Below are 10,518 nucleotides of genomic sequence, written 5' to 3' on the forward strand. Positions count from 1 at the left end.
CATTTTATAAATAACTTAATTTGCCAAATTATACAATAAAACCATAACCGAAAATGGGTTCGTAAGTAGGAAATTTTGATCTTAAAAGCAGTTTTCATAGGCCTTATAAATTATTTTTTTCTGGGCTTATACTTGTCTAAAAAATATTCGATTCTTTCAAAGGTTAAAATGTATTTTACTCGCAGTATTTAATTAAAGCATCTAAAACATTTCAAGGCGACCAAATTTTCAAACCAAAAACACATGATTTTGCATTACTACGTAGTGCATTGACTTCGGCTGTGAAGTATTTAAATTTTACACCATTAGTTTTTATAATGCACCAGAACAAAAATATATTAATATTATTATATCTTCCACCTGATGGAAGATTTACATTCAGATAATATTATATCTTTAATAACAAGTGGATACTTTGCATTCTCATTGTTTGAAATCCTCAAATGTATTTGTGGATTCTATCAAATGATTTTACTATTGTCACGTAGTTCAAATGTGTCAAAACGGCCATTACAGTGCGTTTTATAGTACCTACGACTTATTTAATTGTTGATAAACGATTTGTTTATTTTCGAGAGTTTTAAATATTATTATTAGAAAGTATCTTGTGGTTTTACCTACCATTAAAACTCTTGTTGTGTTGTCTTCTTTATCCAGAATGAATAACCGTGGTGAGAGATAGCATCTCTATTCCTTTCCGATTTCTGATTATCTTCTCCTATTTACTTTTTTCAATATTCCCCCAAAGGTACTCCATTTCTGAGATCAGAAGGATAAGCAATCGGTGTGAGGGCGGACCTCCAGCTAATGCTTCTACATGAAGGTGGTCACAATTGACATCAACACTGCCACCAGACGATAGCAGACAATTCCCACCATGGAATATTCTGGATAAGGAACGGCACTAAATAATAATCTACTGTCGCAAAATAAAGTGTGAATATTTTTGTACAAACCGCCGTATTTTTCGTACGAGTACATTGAATATAAATAATAAATTTTTATTTTTTCATTACTGCGACAAAATACTAAACTAACTTGAAAACTTTTTGATATAAGAAAATGCTCTAGCGATTTGAAGAAAAATCTTGTTGGGTTTGAATCTGTGCTAAACGCAGCCTCGTGTAAATGTCGAGAGATGTCAGTAACTTATTAAATTGGACGAATAATTTCGTGTCGTCTATCGTTGACTTTAAACATAAACAGTTGTAAATAATCGCGATATTTCTAAATCGTGGTAGATAGCCCACACAATATATTGGAACAGTTATTAAATACAGGGTAATAAAATAAAAAATACTATGGTCGAACGTCTCACAAGTTTTTTCTTGGCATCCGTACAATATCATATTTTTGTGAGTATGTTTATTTCCAATCTGTCATAAAACAAAAAGAAAAATTTCGTAAAAGTAAAAACTTTTACTGTTTACCTCTTTTACGTAAAAGAGAACTTCGTCAAAGCAACTTTCGTATTTTCGTAAGTGATTTTCGCGAAAATTAATTTTATCAAAATGATTCTTGTGTATGTGAATTTCATGCAGGAATGTGAATTTCATCTAACTGAATTTCATGCAGGCAAGTTAATTTTATGTAAGTAGGTGAATATCATGCATGTAAGTGAATTTCATGCAGGTATGTTAATTTAATGTAGGTAAAAGAATTTCATGTAGGTAAGTGAATTTCATATAGGTAAGTGAATTTCATGTAGGTAAGTGCATTTCATGTAGATAAGTGCATTTCATGTAGGTAGGTATGTGAATTTCGTATGTGTATGTGAATATTATGTAACTGAATTGTGTGAATGTATGGTTAAGTGAATTTAATGTAAGTGAATTTTCGTATAGTAATGTGAATTTCGTGTGGGTAAGTGAATTTCATGCAGGTAAGTAAATTTCATGTAAGTAAATGAATTTCGTGTAAGTAAATACATTTCAGTGTGAATATTCAGAATCAAGTGTAGGTAGGCAAGTGGCAAAATGTTCTACAACCGAGCTGTATAAATTTTACATTGAAATATAGGTAGAAGATTAAATATTTTCTTTGGACACATTACTTGTAAAGTGCTACTATTCGTAATGAAACAAAATAAATTAAAATAAACTTTTTTTATGTAGATTCAATTTCAATGCACATTAAAATTCAATTAAATTATGTGTTATTTCAATTCACAAAACTATACCAAATTTATTAATTTTTTTTATTTATTTATTTGTTTATTTGTTTGGTACAATATTTTTTACATTTTAAGTTTTCCAGTAATGTAGGCCTCACTGGGTGGCTTGCCCGTGCTGAAGCCTTCATTTTATAATATGAAAATATAAGATACATAATACATTTAAAGAGAAAATAATACATTTAAAATTAAAAATACATAATAATATATTTAAAATTAAAAAATAATACATTGAAAATAATCTTGTGTGTTTGTGAGTGATGTGTGTTTATATTGGTTTTGTGTGTTACGTGTAGGTTTTGTTTTTATTTTATGCTATGACAATTTGGTAATATTGTCTATTTTGTTCTTTAATCCATTTTGTAATTTTGTGTGCGAATTTATTTTTACTTTCTTCAATTTTAATTTCAAATTTTACACTGCTGAAAGCTTTTATAGCATGGTATTGGTAGTGTCTTTGTCCAAAGCTTGATTTTATTGTCGGAGTTTTTATATTTTCTTTGTACGCTAGTCTAAATGGTCTGTTAGTGTTATTTTGTGTATGTTGAAATTTTTTTTTTGTCAAAAATGTAGTTTAGTAGTGTTTTAATGTATAATTGGCGTATATCTAGTACGTCACAGCTAATACTACATGGTTCCCCTTCTGAATACAACAGCAAAGTGGTAAATATAATCAATATCACACAAGTGAAAGACCACAATAGGTTGCTTGAAGCAGGCTTAGCCGTGTTAAGTGACCAGATCTGAGTGGCCAGGTACTTACCAACCTTCCATTTCTTCATCTTCTTCACCATACTTCCTTCAGCCTCATATCTTACCCAAGAAGGGGATACCATATTACCATTAGCTTCGGGCAGTTCAAAATCTTGCCCAGTAGGTACTGACTGGGCTTTAGTAATACTTGAGAAGGACTGACAGTGAATATACAGGGTTTTCCAATAAGAGGTGTTATTTTGATATTCAATCGTAAAAGATCAATGGTTTCGTTGCTTATGTAGCACGTAGCGCCGTCTTGTTGAAAGTAAACGTTGTCCAGATCAATACCATCCAATTCCAGCCATAAATCATTAATCATCTCTCGATAGCGCAATCCATTCACCGTAACTGTTGCTCCAGCCTCATTTTCGAAAAAGTAAGGTCCAATGACTCCGCCGGACCATAAATCGTACCAAACAGTCACACGTTGATGATAAAGAGGCTTTTCAACAATTACTCTTGGGTTTTCCAAGCTCCAGATGCGACAATTTTGCTTGTTGACGAAGCCACCGAGGTGGAAATGGGCCTCATCACTCAAGATGATTTGCATTTGATTCACTCAAGTGAATTTTAATAATTTCAATGCGTTGTTGAAGCGTGTATCGTTCCATTTTTATTAATGGCGTAGTTTCTACTTGTCAAATGTCAAAAAATGACAGCTTCAAAAGTAACATTTACCGAAATAGCGGGCTATTCAAAATAACACCTCTTATTGGAAAATCCTGTATATGCGTGAGATATGGGAACGTGACAAAACTTATCAATATTTCGTTTACTTGTTCTCCCCGGACATAAAACTGCGGTATTTGAGGGTAGTTACAGCCAGACGACACCACAGACATGACAGATGATCCACCGGACAGTTGTACCCCCGAATAGTTGATCCCTCGAGCTGTTGATCCCTTAAAGCAGAGGTTCCCAAACTTTTTTGCCCCGTAGACCACTTGCCAAATATTTTTTTTCCGTAGACCCCCTGCCTGCAGAATATTGAATTTTCCTAAAACTATTAACGTCCCATTTGATAATCATTTATTTTTTTCGTAAAAAGATTTCCTTCCTTTGCCTACCTACAACCGGGTGGCGATATAGTTCCTCTGTTTTTGCATTGTGCAGACAGGGGCGCCCTTTTGAGGTATTACACCAAATGAAAATGGAGCAGGATAAGCAACGAGAATTTCTTTCTGTAGCTGGCCCTACAGAACTGCCCCTTAAGTTCATTATTAGCGCTTATTCCGATCAGTTCTTCTTGTCATAAGATATCCGATTCTTCAAAATTCCATTTCCACAGTCAAAATGTCCTCAAACTAAGTTTTAAAGTCTGTGGGAAGTACATCTGAATGTTGAATGTCATTATTATCTTGGACGTTTTTCAAAAACAAGTTGAGGAACTAGGAAAATTCGCGGCTTCCAATGTGCAATGTTTTCGTTCAATATATTAATACTGACAAAAAAAAGGAATGTAGATTCTATTTATATACCTCTATAAACAACTTTATGATTTATAAAAATACAAATATCAAATAAGTAATTTCTCAGTCTTTTATTAGTATTACGTAAACTGTGTTAGGTGTATTGTGTCATTTACGGTACTCCTACATATTGAGTTCAGGAAAATGGGGGTCCGCTTTTATGTACCCCCATTTGAATCTCGTGGACCTCCAAATTTTTTTCTCGCTGACATAGACCCCCAGCAAGCCGATATCGACCCCTGGGGGTCCATATAGACCACTTTAGGAACCTCTGCCTTAAAGGATAAATTCTTATGTACGTCCTCATTGGTAAGTAAGTATGCAGAGAGAATATACGGCCGTAGTAAAAACAGAAGTCGATATAGTCATATGAGCAGGCGTCTTTAGTGGAAATGAGCTACACTAATATTTTTACTAACAATAATGTCCCCGAAGGAGTATGCAGTGAGGATGTGCGGCGGAATAACAAAATTTCGACATATTTAAATATGCAGTACGTTTAGGGATATACGTTAAATCTACGTACACATATTAAAATATAAATAAGTGTCCTCGAAGTATGCAGATAAGGATATAGGCCATATAACCAAAGTCGGTAAACTTGAACTGACTGTAGTCCGAAATCCGCTAAACGTGTTTTAAATTTTACACAACTGATAAACAACCCTTTCCAGAGATTAATGGTCGTTTATTAGTTTGTGTAAAATTTAAGACACGTTTATTAGTAAGACCCGTAGAATATAAGTTAATACAAAGCATGTAAGTTGATACACAACAAATATTTTTAATATTTAATATTTCCTTTATTTTTTATTCTTCCGATTTTGTTGTCCGGGTTAAATCTTCCCCATAGGAAAAACTAAACCCTTCCACACACTTTTCCACAAATGATTATCTAGTCAATCAACATTATGCAAGTGCATTATATAAGTAAAATAAATACAAAACAATACAAGAACAACAACACGTCAACTCACCAGAGATCAAATGGGAAAAAAAATTCACCGACTCCAGATATTTTCATATAAGAGGGTTCGGCTCGGAAGAACTCCAAATAGGGCCTTTAAATCCTACTGATCCCTTAACATAAATATTTAAAAAATCTTTCGTTATCATACGTGTATTCAAAATGACCGACTTTTGCATCTTTATATATAAATTTGTTGATAGATCTAATACGTCTAAATTTTTAATAGGAATAGGTATATCATTTTATAAATTATTTCAATAAAAAGTACAATAACCCCACTTGTCTTTAATTTTACAACCTTTTACAACCTTGTTAAATTATCCTCCCTATACTACCAACATCAATAATGGATTTAGGAATCACTTTTGACACATGCCTGACATTCCATCTCATTGTTCCGAATCAACACGGATTTTTGTCAGGTAGATCAACTCTGACAAATCTCTCGTTATATGAAAACTATATATCAAACGCATTAGCTAACAGAACTCAAGTCGATTCCATATATACGGACTTTATCAAGGCCTTTGATAAAGTATGCCATAAAATTCTCCTGATCAAACTACGTAAGCTCGGTATTGACGGAAAACTTTTAGAATGGTTTGCTAGCTATCTAACTAATAGAGTTTTACTTGTAAAAATCAATTTGTTCATTTCCAATCAATTTATAGCTACCAGTGGTGTACCACAGGGGTCTCATTTAGGCCCAATATTATTTTTACTGTTCATAAATGATATTGTAAATATATTTGATGAAGATATTAATACGTTACTTTTCGCAGATGATTTAAAAATATTTAAAATAATCAAAAGCGCTGAAGATTGTATCTGTCTACAAAATAATTTGAACAGGTTAATTAATTGGTGTTCTCTTAACAAACTTCATCTGAACATAAATAAGTGTTATTCAATTAAATTTTACAGAATAAATCAACCAATTATTCATTCATATAAACTCAATAACTCAATCCTTACCTCTGTCGGAGAAATTAATGACCTGGGGATAACTTTCGACTCTAAATTAAACTTTATATCGCATATAAATAATATTAATAATAAAGGAATGAAAATGCTAGGCTTCATTCTTCGAAATTCCAGAGGTTTCAAGAATATTTCAACATTAAAAATTTTGTATACATCCCTGGTTCGTAGTCAAGTCGAATATAACTCCTCGATCTGGTCCCCCCACTACAAATTACATTCAGATTCAATCGAAAAAATTCAACATAAATTCCTAAGACACATTAATTTTAAACTCGGTATTCCCATTGAAAATATAAATTATAATTACTTGATGAAAAATCTAAATTTATTAAAACTCTCAGATCGAAGAATTATATCCGACTTAATATTTATGTTCAAAATTGTAAATGGTAGTATAGACAGTCCAGATTTAATTAACCTCATTGAATTTCATATACCCACGAGAGCTACTCGATCTAAAATTTTGTTTAAATGCAACAATATCAGGACTGAGTATTCCAAACACTCGCTTGTACCTAGGTTGCGTGAAGTTAGTAATAGATACGCAGATGTGGCAGATCTATTTAACTGCACGCAAGGTAGGTACAAGAGGGCTATGCTATCAAATCTTTTCAATCAATATTAATTTAATCTAATTCTACCTTATTTGCACTATAGAAACTTATGTACTTGTATCTCTTGTTTACTTACTTACTTACTCTCTAATGTCATTTTACAATCAAATGCCACATATATTTGTAATTCTTTTTTAAAAATATTTTTACGATTTTAACTGTGACATGTTATCATTGTTTATGGTATATTTATACCGTTGATATTAAATAAATTCCGTTCTCATATCGATTCGGTGTGCAACTCTGCGATGCGAATGCTAAGCTTTGTAATCTGCAAATTCTCATTCTCGAGAGTGGATCAGTAATATGGGGACTCGATGATGCCCTCTACTCAAATGATGTAGAAAAGGTGCAAAAAACTTCATGCGGTATCTGTACATGCGAGAGTTTGGGTACTTAACTTTGTTGTGTCCCTCAGATTTCCTCGCGGGAATGCTGGGACTAAATCGTCTTGACGTTAGATTTATAGATTAAATAAACGGGCAGATTTGCAATCCAAAAATTGTCACTTTATGTCCCCGATAACTTCACCACAGCGAGGCAACACAGGCTGTTTATTTTTCCTAGAGGCAGGACCAACCTACTAATGATCATGCCTCTAGGGAGAATGTCCTCACTATTAAACCTTTCTTTCGAAATTGACAATCGAATCTCAATAATTTCAAGAGCGAAATAATGGTATTCTTTAGCACTTGTCATTAGTAATGTACCTATTATATTATATAATTAATGACATTATAATTAAGCTATTAACTACAAATTGTGGAATGTTATTGGTTATATGTGTAAACTGTTTTTCACAGTAAAAATAAAAAAAATAATAATTACCGATATATGCTGTTACGAACTGGGGTTTGCGGACTCCAAGATTGGAGCCAGTGCCGGCTGTCAGTAGGTAGAATCATGGGACTCTAATTATTCAGCTCAGGTTTGGGTCGGCAGGTTATGCCTTTACACGGGGAAAATTCAACAATTCAAGACTCCACTTTCCTCGTCAAATGAAACACCTATAGGAATGATTAATGAGTGTATTTACAGTCAACAGGTACATAGAATAACACAAAATAGGGACACAATATACATCCTAAATTATTCCTAGCTGATTGAATTGAACAAATCTCTTTCTCATATTGGCTCCGTCTGGCAGACGTGTTTAACAGACATTAAAAGAAGGCACATAATAGGGCAAAGGTTTGGTGTACGCTTATATGAGTTGTCCCGGGGAATGCAGGAGTTGCGAGGTGTTACTTCCAGACATTGTAGAGTGGAAACTAAGGTTGTAATCGTCTACACGCGCAAAACGGGCGCGTGCTAGACTATGGTGATGTTGCGGAACCTAGGGCCGGCGCTCAGCCGCATTTATTTATTTCTTGGCTTATTTGTAAAGCGCCGCTTTTGTGAGATAAAGCCCCAGGAGCGCTTTTCAGTTGATGCAGGTATTACAAAAAATATATATTTTTTAAAAAGAATGTGAAGTTAAGTTAAGTAAAATGAAATACAGGAACAGGTGACACGAATATAGAAGATGGAGACTCTGCACAAGAATCCGAGGTGGTGAAGAAACTGGACCAAGTGCTGCAGCGAGAGAGTCCACCGCGTCCACCAACAGTGCCAGCACAAGGTTCATCATCCATCCAGGTATGTGTCTGCTGCTAATAAAGCGCTGACACAATATCCTCACATAGATAACAGACCCTGGCAGCACCGCTGCCACGTTCGACGAATCCATAATTCATCTCCATATAATCCTGTTAATGGTGATTGGGTTAGAGGTGCATTGTGCCCTCAATAAAAATGACGGTCGGGATAATAAATTACCCTGGGGTAGCGAAACACTTGCACGGGCCTAGAAAACATCTGGTGTACAGTTACCGACCCTCATCCCACGTTCGTTTATCGCGAGCGAATGTCGAATATTTTTAAAGAAAATTTTCGATTATTCACTTTCATAACACTCCACTAAAATCACATTACTATAAAGCTCTAATAACTGGTTATTTAGTTTTTTAAAAATGTTGATTAATTGATTTTAAAAATAATTTCTAAGGGATGTTGCCACATTTACCTTGAAAATACTAAAACAACACAGAGCGGTTGGAAGACGCGTTGGAGGACGCGTCCGGTTGCCGCGAAGGCTACAATATCCATCATTTTTTTATTGAATTAAATGTAACAGTTGTTAGTATCACTTAAACTGGGCGAAGCCCAACTAAGTGACACCTGCAGGGTTAACAGCAAAACACCAGCGGAGCGGGTTTTTAACTGCTAGTATAAAAATAATTGGTCCTACCCCCTCTTCTGGGATTGGTGAATACTTCGCTAAGAAACTGAGAATTATGGGTGTATTTGGAAGGTGTTGGCTGCAAGCCGGCAAACAGAAATTGTCTGAAATAAAAAGAAAATCAGAACATACGAACCATGCGACATACATCATACATCACAAATATCAATATGAGCAAAGTAAAATAAAACATCTAACCTTTCATCAAATACTGAATTTTAATAAACTCAGGAATCAGTGGTTTAAGTTTGTCGGGTACGACCTGTATATTATCATAATAAGCTTAGGAATCATTAGATATTTATATATATTTTTAAAAAGTTGAACAAAGTTGAAAAAAGGTTGAAGAAAGTTATAAATGTGTTATATTAAGAGAAGGCGGAAGAAAGTTATAAACGTATTTTAATTTTAAAAGGTGGTTGAAACTTGTAAAAACGTTTTAATAAAAAAATGGAATAAAAGTGTTTTAGTTAACAAAAAGGTGTAAGAAAGTTATAAATGTGTTTTATTAAGAGAAGGCGGAAAAAAGTTAAAAACGTATTTTAATTTTAAAAGGTGGTTGAAACTTGTAAACGCATTTTGATAAAAAAATGGAATAAAGGTGTTTTAATAAACAAAAAGGTGAAAGAAAGTTATAAATGTGTTTTCATTTTAAAAAGGTGCAAGAAAGTTATATGTGTTGTTTTAAAAAAAGTCTGAAGAAAGTTATAAACGTATTTTAATATTAAAAGGGTGTAAGAAAGTTATAAACTTGTTTTTATTTTTAAAAGGTGGAAGAAGGTTATAACTTTAAAAAATGTGGAAGAAAGTTATAAATGTGTTATATTAAAAAAAAGGTGAAAGAAATCTTTTATTTGTTTTTAATTGTAATATAAGGAACATAGATACATAAATATTTAACAATATTACATTTGAGATCATCATTGGTTATGTATACCTTATCAGAAAAGAGAAGTTCTTGTGCCTGATAAGGGAACAACGATTCTTACATAAGTTTTATTATATAATAACATTTTTGTATGGAATATTGATTTTTTAATGTAATATTTAATTTAAGTTTTTTTTTTAATTTTTATTTATTTCATTTATTTTTTCTGATTGGTTGACAATACAGCGTAGTTCAGAAGGGAGATTATTGTAGTTTTTTATGGCTTGGTAAATATAATGGTTTTGCATTTGTGTTGTTTTAAAATTAGGTGTAATAAATTGATTTCCATTTCTCATTATTTTCTAAAATTCTTGGTATTCTTTGTTATTTGTTTCTTTGCACA

The sequence above is a fragment of the Hesperophylax consimilis genome, chromosome 26 (assembly GCF_061612785.1).
Source record: "Hesperophylax consimilis isolate HC1 chromosome 26, BYU_Hcon_1.0, whole genome shotgun sequence".
Taxonomy (NCBI): Eukaryota; Metazoa; Arthropoda; class Insecta; order Trichoptera; family Limnephilidae; genus Hesperophylax; species Hesperophylax consimilis.